The sequence below is a fragment of the Ochotona princeps genome, chromosome X (genome assembly GCF_030435755.1).
Source record: "Ochotona princeps isolate mOchPri1 chromosome X, mOchPri1.hap1, whole genome shotgun sequence".
Taxonomy (NCBI): domain Eukaryota; kingdom Metazoa; phylum Chordata; class Mammalia; order Lagomorpha; family Ochotonidae; genus Ochotona; species Ochotona princeps.
Window position 1 is genome coordinate 47,191,800 of NC_080865.1, and position 21,018 is coordinate 47,212,817.

Consider the following 21,018-nt stretch of genomic DNA (forward strand, 5'->3'; position numbering starts at 1 on the left):
GTTAATTTTCCTGTGATTTTCTGGAGGGGAGTGCTGGGTGCCTAACATACTGTGTTTTTCCTCTCCAGGGCTTCTGCATCCAGAGGCTCTAAATTTAGAACTTCTTTAAAAATTCGCTACTGAACCTGGGGTACAGGATATATCAGTCTTCTTTCACCCAACCCACCCTACCCACAAGCAGGAAACGCAGTCTTACCTATACTTCCTGGTTACAGGGACCCTTAGGGCAATGTGAAGCAGGGAAACAGAAAGTGCAAAATGTGTTACCGCACCAAATTCGTTTTAAGGAGTAGGGTATTTATTTCAATGTCAACATTTCAGGAGTTTGTGTGTTCAAGATGTGTTCAAGAATAAACAGAGGTTATCCCTACCCTCACCTATCCTATTTTGAGCTAGCAAAGGGTAGGTAGAGAAACATCCACTCTCACAAAACAAAACTGAAGACTGCATAAAATAATCATACTGAAGACTGAAGTGTTCCACTGTGGAAGGGGCCAGAGAGCATCTGACATCAGCAAAGGACCTCAAAAGCAAGTAGGCTGTGTGTTAACAAACTCAAAGCTGAGTGCAACCACAAAATTGGAAGACAATGCACTGTGGCCCTATAAATAGAAAGGAGAGTTTCTTTTGCTAGGTAGGAAGCTTTGCCGACTCTATGTACAGCCTATAGTGTAACTCTGCATCATTAATCAGAGAGAGAGAGAGAGAAAGAGAGAGAACGCTGCCCCCTGGAATACGGAAATATTCAGTGTGCACAGAGTGTCTCACATATTTCACTCTGACATCTTACTACCATGTTTTTCAACATGGTAGTGGTTAGGTAATCCGCAAAAATTAATTTCCTTCTTTTTAATTTATTTTTGCTTTCATCATTCTTTTTTATTTATTGCTTTTAAAGTTTTCTTCCTTCCTTCCTCCCTTCTTCCCCTTTATTTTTTGTTTTCTTTTTTCTTTCTCCTCTCTTTCTGACAGTGAAGAGAGATTGGATTGGTTGTTCTCAGAACAGAGTGCTGGAATTGATGCACACATCACTAGCATCCTTGTTGGAGTGGCTGTCGCATGAATTCTTTGGAGATCCCTGGAGAAAACAGAAAGAAAGTGAAACGGTATGCTCCAAATTTTAAAAGCATAATTAGTTATCTTTTGTACATTTCAGTGTTATTGTCCTGAATGGGACTCTTTATGCCATGTTCTGGATAACGTGTCAGATTTAAGGGTAATTGTGGACCATCCTCACATGTCATTTCCTTGGTATTTGCACAAACAAAAATGATTATATGGTTGACTGATTGAGGTGGGAGGGGAGGTAACTTAGAACTTGGGGAAATGCAAGTTTGACATGGAGAGATTTTTTTTAAATGTGCTTTGCTCAATTTATATTCAATTAAATAGTCCTGTGAGCCTTTGTAATTTAACTTACTGTATTAAGGTGTTTACCAGAATGTGAAAGGTGAATTTTATCTTTTACCGTTTATCTTTGGGAATGCTATTTTTGTCTATCAAGGGTTTAAAATGGCTAATATTACCTCCTTCTTAAATCATATATAATCTTAAAGCTGAGAACTATAATATATGAGAATTTGTGCCACTGTAAAAGCATCTTCCTGTCTTCCTGTGTAGATTACATATTTTCAGTCTAAAAGTGAATGTATTGTTGTAGCTAGTGATAGTTTGAAAAACCCTGCTTTCAAAGAAGGTGGTCCAGAAAATAATGATTATGAAAAGTCAGGAAAAATAAGATAGAAGACAGGCACAGTTATTCTGCTTCTGATGGATAAGCTGTGACTATCAGAGCAAGTAATCAGTACATTAAAAATGAGCTAAATGATTGTAAATCAAATTTACATTTCTAGATACTCATAATTGACTTACATTATTTTGGTGAAATGTAAGGAAATTTGTTTTCTGGTTGGTGTCATATTTCTTTTTTGAGCTCAAAAGGAAGGTATTTAGAAAAGGTGCTTTCTAACTCTAAATTGAATGATGAGATTATCAGAGGCATGCAACTGCCCGGAGCTGCATTGAGAGTGTGAGAGAAAGGAAAAGATGGCTTTTCATTTGTGATAATAGCAACAAGAGGGATGCAGTACACCATGAGCCAGGATTAAATCTCAAATAAATTTCCTGCTGTTTTTTTTTTCTGTCACCTGCAGTGCACACACGTCTTACCTTTACTGTTCTAATTTTTTCTAGGAAAGAGAAAGCTAATTGTTTGCAATAAGGACTATGTATTTTAGAGATCTTCAGAGCACTTAACATGGAGTATTATTTTCTTCTAGCTATTGTAAATATCACATATGAGGCAAAGATATTTATTTTATGAATAAATATCTTATGAATTTTATGAATTTGTGTTTCTTAGCCAAGGAAAGTTTCTACCATCAAAATGGCAGATTATTTGGGTCACACAAAAACCATTCTCTGAAAAACTGATATCTGAGGGAGAATGTATTTTTAATGACAGAAAATGTGCTTTGAACTTGTAAATACACGTGTTGTTCTGTCTTATTATATGTTTTTAGTAATGTTTTCTTGTGATTGGAACTACCCAGTATATCTACTGCTTTGAGGCCAGTGTGATGTGGTGCTAAGTATTGTAAAGATGAATAAATACCAAGTGGACTATTGACGGAATTTTATCTGAAGACCTTTAGGGATGAATGAGCTTTGCCATATTCATTTTCAGTGACAAGGAGAGGAAAAAGAATCCTACTTCCTATCATCCTCTTGTTACCATTTTTGGCTCTACTCAGATACTCTGGACTAGAAAGGCAATTGAACTTCTCTTCCTGACCTATATACAATCTTGAATGGAGGGGAAACATACGGCTCTATTTCATTTGCTTATTGGAGTGACCTCCTCATAGCCTTCCATTTTCACAAGATCTGTTAGAAATCAGTGTTCAGATTCCTAACAGAAAAATAAAAAGTTACCAGAAATAGATCCAGATTTTGCCGCTTATGGAAGTAATAACAGATTATCTGTGATGTTTGTGTCTGGAAGGTGATGTTGATTGACAATTTACATTTCATTGTTGGAAAATCTAAGACTCAGAGAGCAGAAGTTATTGGGCCAAGTACTTCTGTGAATAAATGAACAGAGGAAAGATCAGGGCTTAGGTTTGTTGACTCCCAGTCCACAGTTTGTTTCTTTATTCTTTGCTGCCTGACAAGGCTGTGGATTAAGAAGCATGCATTATTCTTTGGAAGTATTAAAATACATCATTTTGAAATCACTGAAGAATCTCTCAGGACTAAGGTACACATCAAGATTCTCCTAGAGGATTTGATATGAAACCAGATCTTGATTTACTGGGCTTCACCGCTATTTCATTGTAAGAATAGGGAATAATTATCTCTGCTGTACCAAAGAATATTGAATGCAAATAAATATCTACTAGTGCTGTAATACAACATTAAACCAGACTTCACCATATACTGGATGCTTATCAAGTGTTAGGGCAACAGTCACCAATTCAGAAGACAAGAGAGCCTATGCAGGAAGTCTTGATGTGTAAGAATTTCCAGACTTCAGAAAGGAGTCAAGGTCCCAGAGTAGCTCTGAAAAACACATTAAGGATCTAAGCAAGTACAAGTTTGGTGGTTTGTGAATCCTGATGAAAATACAGTAATTAGGAGCTTGATGAATACTAAGGAATATTATATAATCAAGTGTTACCCGGGTCTTAAAAATCAAAGTGGCTGTCTTGGTGTAGGCTGTGGGAGGCAAGCAGGGAGAGTGTGCTTCTGAGGTATGGCTTTCATTTGTAGCAATGACCGCATTAGCATCGGCCAAGAATCAATATGTAGACAGAGTTGCTAAAAAATAATCAGAATTGCAAAATATTATCCAAAATCAAGTCTGTATAGACTATTGAATTGTAAATAGGGCAAGAGTTTCAATACATTATTTCATGAGGAAACCGAAGTATAAAGAATTTACATCATCAGCTACGTGTGTTATGTAGAAGCATGAACTGTGCCCAGGGTGAGAACATGAGCTGCCAGGTCAGGTTCAGTTGCACCTTGGACAGTACAATTATCTTCTCAATAGCAAATTAAAGCACATGCAAAGGTCTGCCACCAGGTCAAAAGCCTCTCATCCCCACTCTTACTTCCTGATAATGCATCTGTGTCTTGCAAAAGAATTTTGGTTCAGGGTCACACTGCTTGTGACAGATAATACCAAGGATTTCTCCACATTCTGAAGTAACAGACAGAAGAGTTTAATACTATTACGATTATTTGTCTAACATCAGTTTCATCTTTAGCTTGAAGATCAGATTCAAATACTTTTATAAACTGATTTTGTGCTTTTATAAAATTTATAATTAATTGCTTTTTATAAATGAGTGTACTATAAGATACACATAAAAGCAAGAATATTTCAGACATTTACTCTATTTGAAATATCAGATCAAATAATGTGCTGATATAAATAGCGTGTAGAAGATACACTGATTTATTGTTTATCACATGTGGCGCTACAGCTAAATATCATTGCCCAACTAATAATGAAAAGATCCAGTCCACAGAGGGGATTTTTAGAAACTGATATTCTATTTTAGTCTATAATTTCCTGCCCTCTATTTTTATACCAAAGCTATTATTTATTATTCTAAAGACACATTTCCTTGACTTTTTGTCATATTATCATGATAGTAACATTTTGCTTTCACATATCTAGGCCCAGTTTTAATGGGACCTGTTTTCCTTTTTGCCCCCTCTTAATCTTATAATTCTTCTAACTTTGAGGGTACTAGGACACCTCCTCTTCTGACCAACATAGGGCTAAAAAATAAGTGGTGATGATTTTTTGACTCTTCATAAAATTAATTCTGCCAAATATAGGGTAGCTCAATATCATGACCTGGCAGTAGTCCCCCTGAAGAAGAACCAAAAGACAGTAGAAGTATCTGGTCTAGTTAATCTAAAAGCAGGCACCGGGCCCGGTGGTGTGGCCTAGCAGCTAAAGTCCTCGCCTTGAAAGCCCCGGGATCCCATATGGGCGCCGGTTCTAATCCCGGCGGCTCCACTTCCCATCCAGCTCCCTGCTTGTGGCCTGGGAAAGCAGTCGAGGATGGCCCAATGCTTTGGGACACTGCACCCCGTGGGAGACCTGGAAGAGGTTCCTGGTTCCCAGCATCGGATTGGTGCGCACCGGCCCATTGCGGCTCACTTGGGGAGTGAAACATCGGATGGAAGATCTTTCTCTCTGTCTCTCCTCCTCTCTGTATATCCGGCTTTCCAGTAACAATAAATCTTTAAAAAAAAAAAAAAAGCAGGCACCATCCACAACATGACACCTTGTACAGTATGCCTTTCCCTCCGAAACTCTAAGGCCTCCAAAAGATAATCAAGGCTAAAAAGAAAAATCTAACTAACTGAAGCAGAATGTGAACATGACAACCTGGACTCTAAAGCAACCATCCTAGATAATTAATGACGATTAACTGGGAAAAGAACATTTGAGTCCTAAGTGGGAGATCCTATACTGGATTTTGAATTGTTCAGTTTTGTTTCTGCCACCTTGCTGAAAGATCGCTTTGGTCATGAAGGATGCAGTAAATGTCCTTCAGTTAGGTACCATGAAATTTGATTAAGCAAACATGATGAGGACATTTTGCAATTTTCAGGCAGAAAAGTGCTGTGTTTCAGAATACAGAATAGGACCAGGATCAGTCTGACACAGAATGATGTGGTAATAACCATCTAGATTCTAAGTTACAGTTGTAAGAATTGCACGTTGAGATACGTAATCCATGTGCCTGGTTTGATTTTTCCTAGGGAGTAAATCAATAAGGAATTCTAAAGCTATCGGATTTCTGGGAATCAAATTTGAGAAATCCCTGTGACACAGTCCAAAAGGAAAGAAATATTAAGGTTGATTACATTGGGTTATGCATTATTCCCTGACTGGGACTTGGGCCAAACACATATGACCAGATTAAAACTCCAGATCCATAAAAAATCTGAACTTTGGCATGATTGTTAATCATAATGGCTCCTCACCAGATGCTGTGGCATCTCCAATATGTGGGTTGCTTTGCCATTCTTTCCCTCACTCTTCATATTTAGTGACAAACAAGGAGACTTGGAAATATTTTGGATGCATTTAGAATTAAAATTGATGATGAATCATCCCAACGCATTTCTCCCTAAAGAGTGTATGACATTGTTGAAAATTTTAAGACTATTCTGGTAATTTGACATGTTAAGTCACTTCTCAAATTGGGACAAAAATATGAAATCCTTCTAAAAGGTGATCATTTCCTTATTTTTTCTTGAATTTAAAAACATTAATTTCAAAAGAAGTAGGCTTATACATAAAAATTTGCTTTCAAAGTAAGATTTTAATTCTGCAAAGCCCTTTGATAGATCTGGAGTCACGTTTAGGTTTGAAAAACGTAGCTTGGAAATGTAAATAAGATTTGGTTTGCTCAGCCTCATGCATAAGCCTACTGACTTCATTTTTCTCATGGAGATTTCCAAGCCCTTGCTTTGTTTTATTACCATAGTTCTAAGGATTATTCAAATGTCCATAGCGAAAGGAAATATACAGAAGCTTCCATTGTGATGTATGGTTCTGGAGGTGTATTTAGGATTTCCCAGAGCATCTGCACATCTTCAGAGCATGGCCAGAGTCCCAATCATAAATGAAAGGTTTATATCAGATTCAGAGAATTCTTGAGCTGTTTATTTTGTTCCTATAGAATTTTTGCCAATTCTAAATAATGTATCTTCCTAATACTGACTCTAGAAAAAGCTACAACATATATACATTGTAACTGCAAATCTAGTTAACATTAGTTGCCAAAGCTCTTTCCTTTTTACTTTGCTGTTGCTGTATGATTAAGCCATAACTTGTTGTCTTATCCTTTTCCATTTGAGGATGAAGACAGTTCAAAACAGAGATTCAAAGTGTACCAATTTAAAAATAGGCTTTTTTCAAAGATAGACTTAATTTACAGTTGAGTAAGGAAATGGGGAGCATATGAAACAGAGAATAAAATGATTAAGAATAGATAGTGTATTATTATATATTATTATTATTCTCTTCAATAAACCATTGCAATATATTTGCTTTTTTATATAGTGAGGTATGAGTAACAATAACAGTCCCTTTCCTCATGGAGTTTATTCATTTGTGGAGAAAGATCTGATGCATATTATATCTGACTGCACAGAAGGAATTTAGTATGAATATATGTAAGTTCATGATGTTTTCTACCTTAAGTAGTCACTACCTCATCTACACTTACACTGATTGATAGATGAAGAGTCTCATATTAAAACTTGTGAAAAATCTATTTAGTGCTTATCCCTTGTATAATCTGTAACACACTAAAGTTTAAGAGTAAAGGTCCTGAATTGCAGATATGGAGCTCTTTCAAAGATTCAAAAAAATATATGTGCTTTTATATGCAAGTTAAAATCAACAACAAAAAAAGGCTTTGGAGGGGAGCAAAACTATATGGAAAGCTTCTCCTAAATAAATCTGAGGCAGTAGATTTATTTTTATGCACTCTCATTTGGTGGCTTCTTACTGCAGTTTATGTTGGTTACAGGATATTAGAATTGGAGAGAATAGCATGTAATCATTGACCCCAAAAGCAAAATTATGTGTCAATCATTAGAACATGGTTAGAACTATTTTTTTTATATTTAAAAGTAAGATCTTTCCTTAAGAATTGGAGCAACAGCATGCAAGTATAAGGTTCACAGTACAGTCTACAGCTATACTAAAGACAGCATTAACTAGAATCTAACTAATATTGTTTTGTTTGGTGATTTAGTTTGATAAACATTCTATCTAATCAGCTTTAGAACACAACTGGAGAATATTGTGCTTTGAAATGAGCCAGTCCCAAAAGGACCAATATGTTATCTCTGATATAAGGCAACCTTCATGCAAGGTATAAAAACAGATATATAGGTGAACAGGTATATACATATGTTCTCATAGATGAACTGTATAATGACAGTAGCATACCAGGAAGTGGGGATATGTTACAGTATGCAGCTCTACTCCCAAATAAAAGGATTCCCAGTGTAACAGTTAAACATACCTTGACAGTAGTATACTAGATTTTTTGTCTTTGTCTATACCTACAATGCTATGATGCAGTTAAATAAAAGAATGTTAAACTTCTAACTGTCAGTAAAGGATTACACTACTTTAATAACTTGGGGGGTGGAAGGGGAGAGTGAACAGGGAGGCAGAGAGAGGAGCAAAAGGGGGAATCTCTATGCCTACAAAACTGTATCATGGCAAACAGTAACAATAAAAAATTAAAACATAAGATAAAAACAAGGTGTTAGATCACTCTATCTCCTGACCATATTTTTTCCTTACTATATTTTCCTTCTCTCTACTGCCTCAGTCCCACATGGTTATGATTCTTATACAAGAGGAAAAGAGTCTTGGGAATTCCATATCTGAGCCCTGTTCTAAACCATGCTTTCAGGACAAAACTGAGCTTCAGGTCATGGTTCTTCGAGGTTGACTAGAGACAAAGACCCGCAGAAGACAGTAAGATTTGTCATTTTTTTCCATTTTTTTATCTGTAAGAAAAATGTGATTAAAGGCACTTTTCTGTAAAACATATGGATTATCATGTGACCCTGGACATATTCGTTGTATCTTTTTTCATCTGAACTCTATGTACAGCTTGCAAACATTATATGCTATCACGCTGAAGCCATATTGCAAAAGCTGAGTTGTGACTGTGTTTCACCTGACAGATTTCTTTCAGTACATGGCAGCATTATCCTTTGTCAATCTCGCAGCTTGAAATTTTTATGAGGAATAGCGTGAAAGGTTTGCAGCTGAATAAATAAAGAGAAGTATGAGTTTTGTGAATTAGTGAAATCATTACATTTTGAAATGCCATATGAAATAACCCAACCGCTGTTATAAGTTTGTGCCCTATATGTATGACAACTTTCCATATTACCTGGCATTTGACCTACTCAATTTAACAATTTAATACAACTCTTGTTTTTCTTTTTTTTTTTTCTATTTTGACAGTGCTGACAGTCTATAAGTTCTGAAAAGTGGGAATCATGTTTCTTTTCTTTTATATATTATGGAATCTAAAATGATGACTTGATTTGACACAAGGTATTGTTCAGCACTTCATTTGTGTGTACCACCTTAATAATTTAACCGAATATCCTGACAAGAATAGAGAGGGAAAGTAAAACTTTTTTCCCACTTCAGTTGCTTTATTCCTTCCAGCATTAGATGCCACTGGAAATGGATAAATTCATTATAGACACTGAGTGCATACCTCTATACAGGGAAGTAGAATCAGGGAGAGAATGTGTGATAAAAGGACTAGGTGGTAGTTTATTCTGCAAATAGTAAGAAATGAGTTTCCATGCCAGTGCGGAAAGTAGAGTGACTTTCTTCTGGTGATTTGTGCACTGGTTTCTGATTTAGAAAGCTGACAACACTTAAAATATAAAATCCATATCAAGTAATTCATGTATGTAAGATAAAGAGAAGCATTCACATATACTTGAGGGGAATGCAGTTTGGAAAATGAGTGATATGTGCAAAGGAACACAAGGTTTTCAGACCAAATGTTGATTCTAGCTCTGCTTCTGTCATCAACTTTTTGTGTAACTCTGAATGCATCCCTTGCTTTCTCTGGGTCTCAGTTATATTGTATCAATGAAGGAGCAAATACAAATCAATGACAGGTTAATAAATACATAATAAATATTAATGAAATTTAGTCTTTATTTAAAAATGCTTTATCGTTTCTTCTAGCAGATAAAGCATGTTATAAGATGCACTGAATAGTTATCCTTGTCAACATTATGCTTATCAATGAAAACACCATGCTGTCCAGATGTTCACTACATATGTGCTGACAAACTTGTTGGATGCTGCCTAAAAGGCTCTAGTGTAACATGTAAGGAGGATTTGGAGCTGTCTGTAACATGTCTGCCATTTTCCCTCTGTGGTATTGTGTGCCTTTTGGCTTGGATCTGCAATGATTGCCATGACTGACTTGAGGAAGTCAGCTTGGGAAAATGTTTGCCTACCTCCTTTGAAGGTCCTGGATACTCTTTTCCAATTTTGTGCCATTAGCAAGTTAGTTTAATCCACTTTTCAAACAGGGAGACTACACCTAAGGGGGAGCAGGCAACAACAGGAACAAGTCTGTGGCAACTAGGAAAACAACTTAAGACCATGAGTCTTGGGTTGTACATAGAGTCAACATAGCTAAGTTGTAGTATGAGGATTTTTTCTCAAGTGTGGAGTGACAAAATATTACAAAGAATTTCTCTATGTATTTTTCAATTTTTGTCAAGAATTAGGTCTGTGTGTTGAATAAAACTTTCCATGAGGCTGATTGTCATAACTCAAGCTAACAGAGCCCTATTGTCATAACTCAAGCTAACAGAGCCCAGCGGTGTGGCCTAATGGCTAAAGTACTCGCCTTGAACGCACCAGGATCCCATATGGGCACCGGTTCTAGTCCCGGCAGCTGCGCTTCCCATCTAGCTCCCTGCTTGTGGCCTGGGAAAACAGTTGAGGACTGCCCAAAGCTTTGGGACCCTGCACCCGCGTGGGAGACCTGGAGGAGGTTCCTGGCTCCCAACTTGGGATTGGCACAGTACCGGCCGTTGCGCTCACTTGGGTAGTGAATCACCGGACGGAAGATCTTCCTCTCTTTCTCTCCTCCTTTCTGTATATCTGACTTTGTAATAAAAATAAATAAATCTTTAAAAAAAATAACTCAAGGTAACCTTAGGAGTAATCTAGTCTACAGAATGAGGAAATGAAAAACTGAGGCTCAGAGGTGGAAGGAACGTTCATCGGGTTACACCCTTAAGTAGTGATAAGACCAAGAGCAGACACAAGGAGTCCTGTATTTCTGACTACTGTTAATTTCCTGATACTCTGTCTTCTTTGGTCTAGTTTAAGGAGTTAGCAAGTAAAACAACAGTTTTGTGATAAGGATTTTGTTAAAAAAAAAAAAATTGGAGAAATTACAACCTCAACATCACTGGGCTAATATCTGGTAACATCTGGCCCAACTTCTATTCAAGAAATACAATAAAAAATGATAAAAAATTTAAAAGTGCTTTAATATATTCACTCTTTTACTACACTCTGCTTCTTCCTGGCTAGATTTGTGGAGGTATTTATGACGAGTCTGTGGCCCTTCTCAGTCACTGAACTGCATCACTGTGGACTGTTACTTGCATGCCCTCACATTTCTCCCTCACTCAGGTGGTACTTGACAGTTATGATTCCACTTCCATACACAACAAACTATCACCCTGGTTTATAACTTTTCCAGCTTGTAGGGTTCTATCTGGGTTTTCTTTTGTAACCTACATAGAAAAATGACTTGCATTCTGGGGCTCTGGGAAAACCATTCAGGTACTCATCATCTACTCAGATAGTACCCTTATTTTGTTACCCTCTTACAAAGACAAATGATTTTTTTCACAGAAACCTTTTAGCATAATTTTCTTCCTCAGTTCATCTGAAAGAATGTATTGAAGAATCGTCTGTGTCTATCACCATGCTTGTTAATGATAGGGAAAAGATGAAGAAAATAAGTTAGTTATTTTTTTAAAATATTTATTTATTTTTATTGCAAAGTCAGATATACAGAGAGAGGAGGAGAGACAGAGAGGAAGATCTTCCATCCGATGTTTCACTCCCCAAGTGAGCCGCAACGGCCTGTGCTGTGCCGATCCGAAGCCAGGAACCAGGAACCTCTTCCAGGTCTCCCACACGGGTGCAGGGTCCCAAAGCATTGGGCCGTCCTCAACTGCTTTCCCAGGCCACAAGCAGGGAGCTAGATGGGAAGTGGAGCTGCCGGGATTAGAACCAGTGCCCATATGGGATCCCGGGGCTTTCAAGGTGAGGACTTTAGCCACTAGGCCACACCGCCGGGCCCAATAAGTTAGTTATTTTTTAGGGGGGCAAGCCCTGTCTCATTGGAATTTACTTGAGATATTTTGCATAATCCTAACAACATACTCTAGGAGAAGATATTGCTATTATTAAGCCATTTATTCATTTATTTTAAAAGCAGAGTTACTAAACGGAGAAAGAGGACAGAGACAGAGATACAGAGAAAGATGTATCCAATTGTTCATTTTCAAAATGGCTACAATGACCTGGGTAGAGCAAGCCAAATATAGAGACTTGGAAATCCATCCAAGTCTGCCAGGTGGGCTGCAGGGTTCCAAGCACTTGGGCTATGTTTTGTTGTTTCCCAGACACATTAGTAGCTAGCTAGATTCAAAGTAAAACATCTAGAGCTCCAACCAGTATCCATATAGGTTGCTGGTATTGCAGGCAGCAGCTTAATCTACTGTACCACTGGTCAACTGCTAGAGTAGTTGTTATTTATTTTATTCATTTTATAAAGGATGCAAGCAAGAGGGAGGGGAGGAGGAGTGGAGAGGAAGATAAAGGGAAAATCAAATAGAATCAACTAGTTCAAGATCTGCAACTGGAGCTGGCATTTGAACTTAAGCTATATATTAATTTAGACTCTGGAAATGATTTTTAGTTACTCATGATCTTATTATCTTTCTCACTTTGCTAGTTTCTTTTAATACAAATATCTTTAAAGGTCTGTTATAAACTTTTTCAGTAGAAGAAGTCTATATGAGAAACATCTTGCTAAAGGGATGAACTTGAATTAAATTTGTGTAGGGGTTTAGCTGCCTTCACTCTAATCTTTTCTGTCCTTTGCTTCCCTTTGTAGCATCCTTTGTCAGCACTTAGGCAGCAATCTGGAAGTAATCAGGTAACCGTATTCTATACCCAACCTAAAGCTGCCCTCTTTGTTACTTTACTTCTCCTCTTTCTACCAGAAAAAAAAAATGTATCTTGGTATCTCTTTTTATTTCATTGCTTGTACTTTATTTATTAAACTTATACTTACTTATTTTTGTTTCTTTGAAAAGGAGACAGGAGAGTTTTCCATCTACCAGTATATCCACTAAATGGCTTAATAGCCTTGGTTGGGGCAAGCCAAAGTCAGGAGCTTCAAACTCCATCTGTGCTTCTCAGATCTGTGATTTTTGTCTGGGTCCCCCATGTAGGTGACAGGGACTCATATGATTAAGTCTTTCTATCAGGATGTGTGGGAAGGTGGATCACAATCAGGGTCATGTGGACTTGAATCAGGCACTTGCAAAGGGAATGCAAGTGTCTCAAGTAGTGACTTAATTGCTGTGCCACATGTTTGTCCTACTCCAATTCCGTTAACTTAAACGGAGCCCATGTGATAGAGTCACTATAGTTAATGGATTTATGTGTAACCCCCTCTTGTAGTATTTTCACTTTATTAAGAAGTTGCTGGAAATCCAGTTTCTTAAAAAACTGAATCTGTATGGGACATTTCAGGCAATTTGGTAAGCCTGAGGAAAAGCTTGTTGAGAAGACCAAAGAGGTGGGGTGCACATTTGGTGTCCCTAAAGCACCACACATAGGAAGTTATCATAATCATAGCAAAGGTATGTGCAAGACAGTTTTGTGTAGAAATTAATCTGCCTCCTAGCACCACTTGTGCTGATGGCCCCCTGGGTCTTGCTTCACATGTACTCACTAATTACTGAAACAAGCTGTTGTCATCACGAAAACTCCCTAGAAAAGATCACTGAGTGAGTAAAGACAGCTTTGACCCTTCAGCTATGTTGTGAGATTGACTAGATACTGTGGGATTTTTTTGGGACAGTTCATCAGAATTAAGATCTGCTTGTGACCAGGGAGTAGCTTGTGAACACTGCTACTGATATTCCTACATTGTCTCGCCCTGCCTAAAGATTATTGAATCAAAAATGTCAGATAGTGAAGCAATTTCCACTGATTTGACTTTACTGTCACCATCAGCTAGGTGTACCCTCCCCATATTCTTCTTCAACAGTAATTAACCTCTGGTGTCTCAGTATCTACCTGCTAGAATTTGCCAGCTGTCTGTGACAATTTTCATGATATTGCATTTGATCATTGGTTTTCTATATTCTTTCAGGTATGAATAAAGTTGTCCATCCAGATTTCTTACTGCTTCCTCAGGAGACTCCACTGTTTTGAATAAGGAGTTCAACCACTACTGGAGAGAACGGTAAGCACTCAGATACGGTCTTGACTTATTTTTTGGCATGATTCCTAAAACATTTTTCTTGCATCCCGTGGGCATTGGACAGATACTAAGAAAGTCACCTACTCATCTACTGTGGATGACAAAGAAGCAAAAAAATTGTTATTGCTCTAGGTGAATCATGGTAATTGTCAGGTAAGTATATACTTGGTCTTGACTGGTCAATCTCAGGTATCTAGTTGGGCGATATGAATTTCTAAGACATGTATAATTTTTGGTTTCTTTGTATATCCAAGTAACAGCCTAGATATGCAATTATTGCAAAGAGATTGTTTTGATTCTCAACACCACTTTTAAGAATCATGAGCAAAATGACTGCACAAAACTTACACTGGAGATAAACACTGTATCTCTAAGTTGTACCCTTAACCAAGAAGTCAGGGTGCTGCTAACTCAAGTCCAGTAAAACATATGCTGTAGATGTGAATGTAATATATAGACTTATATATATAAAACTGATACTGTGTCAAAAAACCACATAGGCTTCTGCTGATATAATTAGAATTAAAGTTAAATTAGAATTATAATCAGAATTAGAAACAGAATTAGAGTTAAAAGCTTGATGGAAGTGAGAAAAAAAAAAAACAACAAGGCCAGGCACCTGTTTAAATTGTATCAGTATAATACACATATATGTGAGTGCTTTCTAAAAGTTCAGGAAAAATAGAACTGAGACAATTTTGTTTTGCTATGAAAGAAATTTTAAGCTCACTCATAACTTTTAAGAACATGCATTTTCCGTGAACTTGAGGACAATTTGTTATATGCCTGAATTTCAAAAATTTGTACAAGAGCTACCATATTATTCAATTCCATTTTCACATTTTCTTGTATAAAGCTACTCTATCATGGATCACAAAAACAAGGGAAAATTATGACAAGCAGAATTTTAAAATGTTAGTTTTACTGTAAAAAAATTTTGGAATCCAGACATACAAGAAGAGATCGAAATAAAAAGAGGAGCCTTCACAGGCAGTGGCAAGTACAATCATTGTCAAAAATAATCATTGATTGGCACAGATATAGTAATGTATTTCTGATGGAGGTATTAACAGATGAAGGTGCTGGTTAAAACTAACCTGGGGGAACTTGAATAAAATTATATTTATTCATATTCATGACAAGGACTAATCAAAGTATAATCTTGAGAGACAGAAAAAGAGCAATACTCAAACCAGTACTACTAACTCAAACCCTAATCAAGGGATGGGATATATTAACTGTCATGTAAATTATAAGGGTGAAATATGAATATTTGAAATAAATTCCCTAGCGCTTGCAATGTTAACCATACCACGGATCCTTTTTAATTACTGAAATGTGCATGATTCATTTTTTGTCTTTTGTATTCAATATTTAACATTTCACATTTGAAACTATTTTCCACAAGGAGACTTTCTGAAGTTTTTGAAGATTTTCATTGCTTCTTAGGAATTTCTATACAATGTTTTTGCTCTTTAAAACAATGTTCTATAGGTTTTGAATAATGTGGTGTGGAGAAAATGATCCTAAAGTGTAAATAAAAAGCTGTTAACTGTATAGGAAAACAAGACTGCTAAACACAAAAACCAGAAGTGATATGTAACTGAGCTGAAAGGCAAAGAATGAAAAAAGAATGGGTCTGGTTACACAGGCTTGAGAAATTCCAAGTTTGCGTGGGATTTGGACATTCCCAGGGAAAGTTTCTGGTCCACATCTTTACAAGCATGTGTATAAGATTCCTACCCTAATGTTGCTACATACGGCAAAAGGGTAATGCTTCTTAAAAAACAAAATTGGTCCCACCCAACAAGTCAAAAAATATTTTTTTCTGATTTTTTTTTTCTTAAAGGAAGGCCTTTTAGTTTCTAAAAATCACACCACATTAAGTAGCTGCATACACCCCAAATCATAGCTCGCCCTGGGGTAAGGCCCTGCGGACTGATTTACATTTTCCACTCTACCCTTTTCCTTTTTACCAGACAATGTAAGACAAGTTTACTCCTCCACTTTCACAGCCTATTAATCCTGTAGAGCAATGGATAGGGCCCACTTTCAAAATGAAATTTATAAGAGAAGGACAGGAAAAAGTGAAAAAGGCCAGAAGGATTTGATTATCTTGGACCTTAATTTATTTTATGTAAGCTTGGAAGCGCATAACTTTCCTTTAAAAAAAAAAAATCTCTCTTCAGGTCCAAATGCTCATGTCTGGTCTAAAAGACAAGGGGAAGATTCAGCAAAGCTGAGGAAAATCCCCAGAGCCGTGTCAGCGCTGAGAATAGGAAATTCATACAGTTTTACCACTGTAACATAACCTGTGATCTTCTCATCATTTCTACAAAGTGAAAATATTTGAACTTTAATGTATAAAAATGGAGCACTCTCAAACGGTATGTTGTCTTCTAACATAAGGGTTTGGCTAAATACATGAAGAGTGATAAAACAGCATATGGTGATGCCTAAGATGTTTGACTACATGTAATTCTAAACTGTCTGCTAGTACTTATCAAAAGTGATACTTGCACTAGTATTTAACCAGGTATAAATACGTAAGGTTCTGAGAGTCGGTATGAATTACAAGTTAAACAATTCTCAATAAAATAGAGCTTTTTTATTCTAATTGTTCACAAACTTCTATATAGGAGATATAAAAGCACTTCACATTATATTGCAACTCTGATTGTTGTTCTCAATAAGCTTAGTTACATCTTACTGCATTCCTGAGCAATTTGGAGGTAGAGAATTATAACAGTGACTAAAGTACCGTCTGCTGCTAAGAAGCTTCATGATTTAGTGGGATGGATAAGAAATAAAGCATATTTCTAATACAAAGTCCTATGAGAGTTCACTGTTATGATCACAGAAAAGCGAGGGATATGAAAACCTTTATGAAGGAGGTAGAATTTTCTTTTGATAGTGGCTGAGGTGGGGTATGAGGTAGGTTGGGGTGGGGAGGTAGACAAGCTTTCAACCGGAAAAGATGGAATAAAATCTTTTAAGGTGTGCAGAGATCAAGAACACAGGCAGTGGCGATAAGAAAGCACAGTCAATGACTGCCAGAATTCTAGTTTGGCCATGCATGGAATTTATGGCGTAGTCCTAATAACTCAAGGAATATTAGATTTGAAGGCTCTCAGATTGGGTCTTATGTGAAACTTGTTAAAATGTAAATCCCTTGACTACATCCTTGGAATAATTACAGTTTAGTCCATCTGAGAATAAGCATTGAGCCCAAGGACCATATGTTAAGAATCTAAGAAAAAAGGCAAAGAATAAAAATAGACATCTGTAAATTAAGTGCCTAAGTGTAAGACCATAGGGAGTGAAAGCTATGTGAAAATTACCTAGGTTTTTTTAATGGGTGAAAAAGGCAAGAAAGTGCATACCAGCTAAAGTACCCATTAATTTCAGTACAGATTTGAGTAGCCTCTGGTGGCACCCATATCCAGTATCAACTCTGGTGTGTTGTGTTTCAGAGTGTGAAATAATTCCAAATGAGAATATACAATAGTACTGCAGAAACCGCACATTATAAAAATACACAAATCTCAAAATTCTTTTCCCTTAGAGTAAAAACTGAATTCAACTTTCCATGAACTTTTTGAAGTAATCTTTGGTAAAGAAAGGTCTTTGTAAAGACTAGCCGGTTGGTTAATATTCACTTATGTTTTGAGGCTGAGTGAAAATCTTGCTGTCTCCATGTAATTAAAAGAGTACTGTCAGAGTAGAGGACAAATGTGCACTGTCTGCAGAAGAGGAAATAGATTTTAGATCTCAGCAGAGACATTTAGACTTAGCTAAATGAAAGAACTTCCTGGCAAAATGGCAATGCTTACAATAACTACATTGTCCTCACATACATGTTTTCTCCTTTCCTGAAGTTGACCTACAGGGGATTTGTAGATGATGTCAAAGTTAAGTGGAGAGCCTGAGTGGATGTGACACTCAGACACAGCACCTCTCATGTTGTTATTTTGTTTTTTAATATTATGGAGCATCCAGTAGGGAAGAACTAGTAAATTTCCCAGGACAATTGACCAGGCATTAACTTTCCAAAGTATTTGCTGTCTGTCCTTATTCCAAATGCACTTCCTGAACAGGTTTCCCATAAATATTTTGAGCTATTGCTTTTGGAGATTTTCAAAAATTATAAAAAATATTCCTACAGTTTTCCATGTGTGCTGGTAAGAATAAAGAAGAAATCATTCCACTATCTTCTATCCAGCAGTACTGATTACTTTTGTTTCATAATAATACATTTGCTTCCCATATACACTCATATACCTATTGAGTCCCACATCATTTGCTATCACTTGTAGCACTCAGTATTTTTTTTTTATTACATTGCATTATGTGACACAGTTTTATAGGTACTGGGATTCCCCCCACCCCTCCCCAAACCCTCCCCCCATGGTGGATTCCTCCACCTTGCTGCATTGCCACAGTTCAAGTTCAGTTTAGATTCTTTCATCACAACCATATACCAAACATAGAGTCCAGCATCTTATTGTCCAGATAAGTTCAATGGCTTCTTGGGGAGACCATCTCTGGTCTGAAGGTAGAGCCAGCAGAGTAAAATCCCGATCAATTAAAAGCCCCAACATAACATCAGCAACAATTTATAATGTTATGGAATTAGTGGACAGAGTATTGGGTAACCAATATGTTAAAAAAAATACAAGCACTCAGTCTTCTTTTTATTTTTTTTAAGATTTATTTATTTTTATTGGAAAGTCAGATATACAGAGAGGAGGAGAGACAGAGAGGAAGATCTTCCATCCTCTGCTGGGTCACTCCCCAAGTGGTTGCAATGGCCAGAGCTGCGCTAATCCAAAGCCAGGAACCTCGTCCTGGTCTCCCACGTGGGTTCAGGGTCCCAAGGCTTTGGGCCATCTTTGACTGCTTTCCTAGGCCACCAGGTGGGAACTGGATGGGAAGGAGGGTTGCCAGGATTAGAACCAGCATCCATATGAAATCACTGCGCGTGCAAGGTGAAGACTTTAGCTGCTAGGCTACAGCACCAGACCCTCAGTCTTCTTTTTCTTAACTGACTATAATGTGCACCTAACCAGAACTTAGAATAAAGTTAGTTTTTGAGAATTTTTTTCTATGACTGGTGATTATGAGGGGTTTCTATTTGAAGGGCTCCATTCCTTACAATAGTGTCTCAACTTGCCACAAGTATTTTAAAAACCACAATGAGCAATTAAGTAATGTAATAATCAAATATTTCAATTTTTTATTTTATTAAGCACAGATAATCACCTTTGTGGGAGAGGTCTTAAAGTGTTAATCAGTTAACATCTTCATTCATAGTAACAATTTGCACAGAGAAAATCTCAAAATGATACATAACGCTGTCTGTGACATTCATTTGAACTTAACTTCACCTGAGTAATAACAAAAAATCCCAATGTCACTGTAAAATAAGTTTAAGACAAGTAAAACTCATTTAACTTCAGGTTTGGTTGAACAGACATATTACTAAATAGATGTAACAAATTCCACCAAATTTCCATATGAAACAGTTTTGTAGAGCTCTGAAAATTTAGCATGCTAAATTCATGCCATCATTCTCTTCTTTTATTTCTCTCTTTTTTTTCCTTTTCCCATAGATGTTAGTGCTTTTGAAGAGAAACTGACTCCTGTAGTAAGGAAACAAATTGTTCAAGGATTATAGCATGTTCCCCCAAAGGAATGTCTCATTTAAAATCAAAGTGTATTTCACTGCTTTCTATAATATGGTTTACTTTTTGGGAAAGAACAGTTTCAAAGAACAGTTATATATATGCTGTAAAAACATGTATTCTTGATCTTTTGCTCCTCTAACTGTTACATAAGGGAATATTTATGGTTATTTAAACACAGTAGATTAAGGATTTCCCATGCTGGACAACACCGTCATTCATCCCAAGTAACTTATCCTCAGAGAAAATAATGTTATCTAAACGAAGGCAAGCGACATCAACTTTCCCAGGAGGAAGCCAGAAAAATCTTACACTTGATCTTAGCCAAAAGGCTGAGAAACAATAGACAGAAAAATGTTAGGGGAAATGCTCCTAAATGGTTACCAGCTGCCATATTAGAGATGAGAAAGCATGAAGATGTGCTCTAGAGGGAATGGCCACCAGAAAAATACATACTTCAGGAGGCGAGTCTTGGTATAAAGTTCACTTCACTTTAGGGCGTTATGTTTTCACAGTTTTGGTGACTTCCTTTTGTGTGCTTGTTAAGGACATTGCACATTACCTGGGATTACACATTTTACACTACATGTTTTTTTTTTTTCTTTGCTTTAGATTGTAAGATTCAAGAACACAAAAATCATGTGCCCTTTTCTGCTGTCTATATTCTGAAATGATGATTAGAAAATTGCAGATGCTGAGCAAATAAGTGATGAATAAATACTTAATGAACCACAGACAAGGCTGTAGATGCTCCAGTGGATACAGAGGAATATGCCTCGGCCGTAATTTCCAGGAGGTTCTAACAGAGTTAGGGTGAAGCTGTCACAGCACAATGGTGTAAAGAAGACAGACACAAATTATTATGCCACAAAGCAGAGAATGTTAGGTTCTTTTACAGAGGTATAAATGGGGTTCATGAAAAGGGGTTAAGCGTAAGAATGTTAGCTACAAAACGTTTCATGAAGAACAGGAAATTTGAACTGACACAACTATTAAGGAAATTGATAGGTTTGAAAAGCAGCAAAGAAGATATTCCAGGGGTAGAAATAGCAATATAAACAAATATTGTTTGTAATGTAAAAAAAAAAAAATGAGTGTTTGAGTAGTGGGAATTCATGTTGATTGTAGTGCTGGGCACGCTGGTGCAATAGTGGGAAGAAAGCTCTAAAGAGGAGCTTTTTTTTTTATTTCATTATTTGCATTCT

At 36.8% G+C, this 21,018-nt stretch overlaps 1 protein-coding gene across 3 annotated transcripts in view; it reads left to right on the top strand.

Moving 5' to 3' along the window:
- The first annotated feature begins 387 nt into the window (after positions 1–387).
- The window catches only part of GPR174 (G protein-coupled receptor 174), a 39,786-nt gene continuing 19,155 nt past the window's right edge, over positions 388–21,018 (top strand). The window contains exons 1-4 of one of the 3 annotated variants that reach the window (XM_058658352.1): positions 388–820; positions 973–1,106; positions 14,019–14,111; positions 16,319–16,516. The gene's annotated coding sequence lies outside the window, so the exon portion shown is untranslated. The other 2 variants (XM_058658351.1, XM_058658353.1) reach the window with 2 other exon arrangements.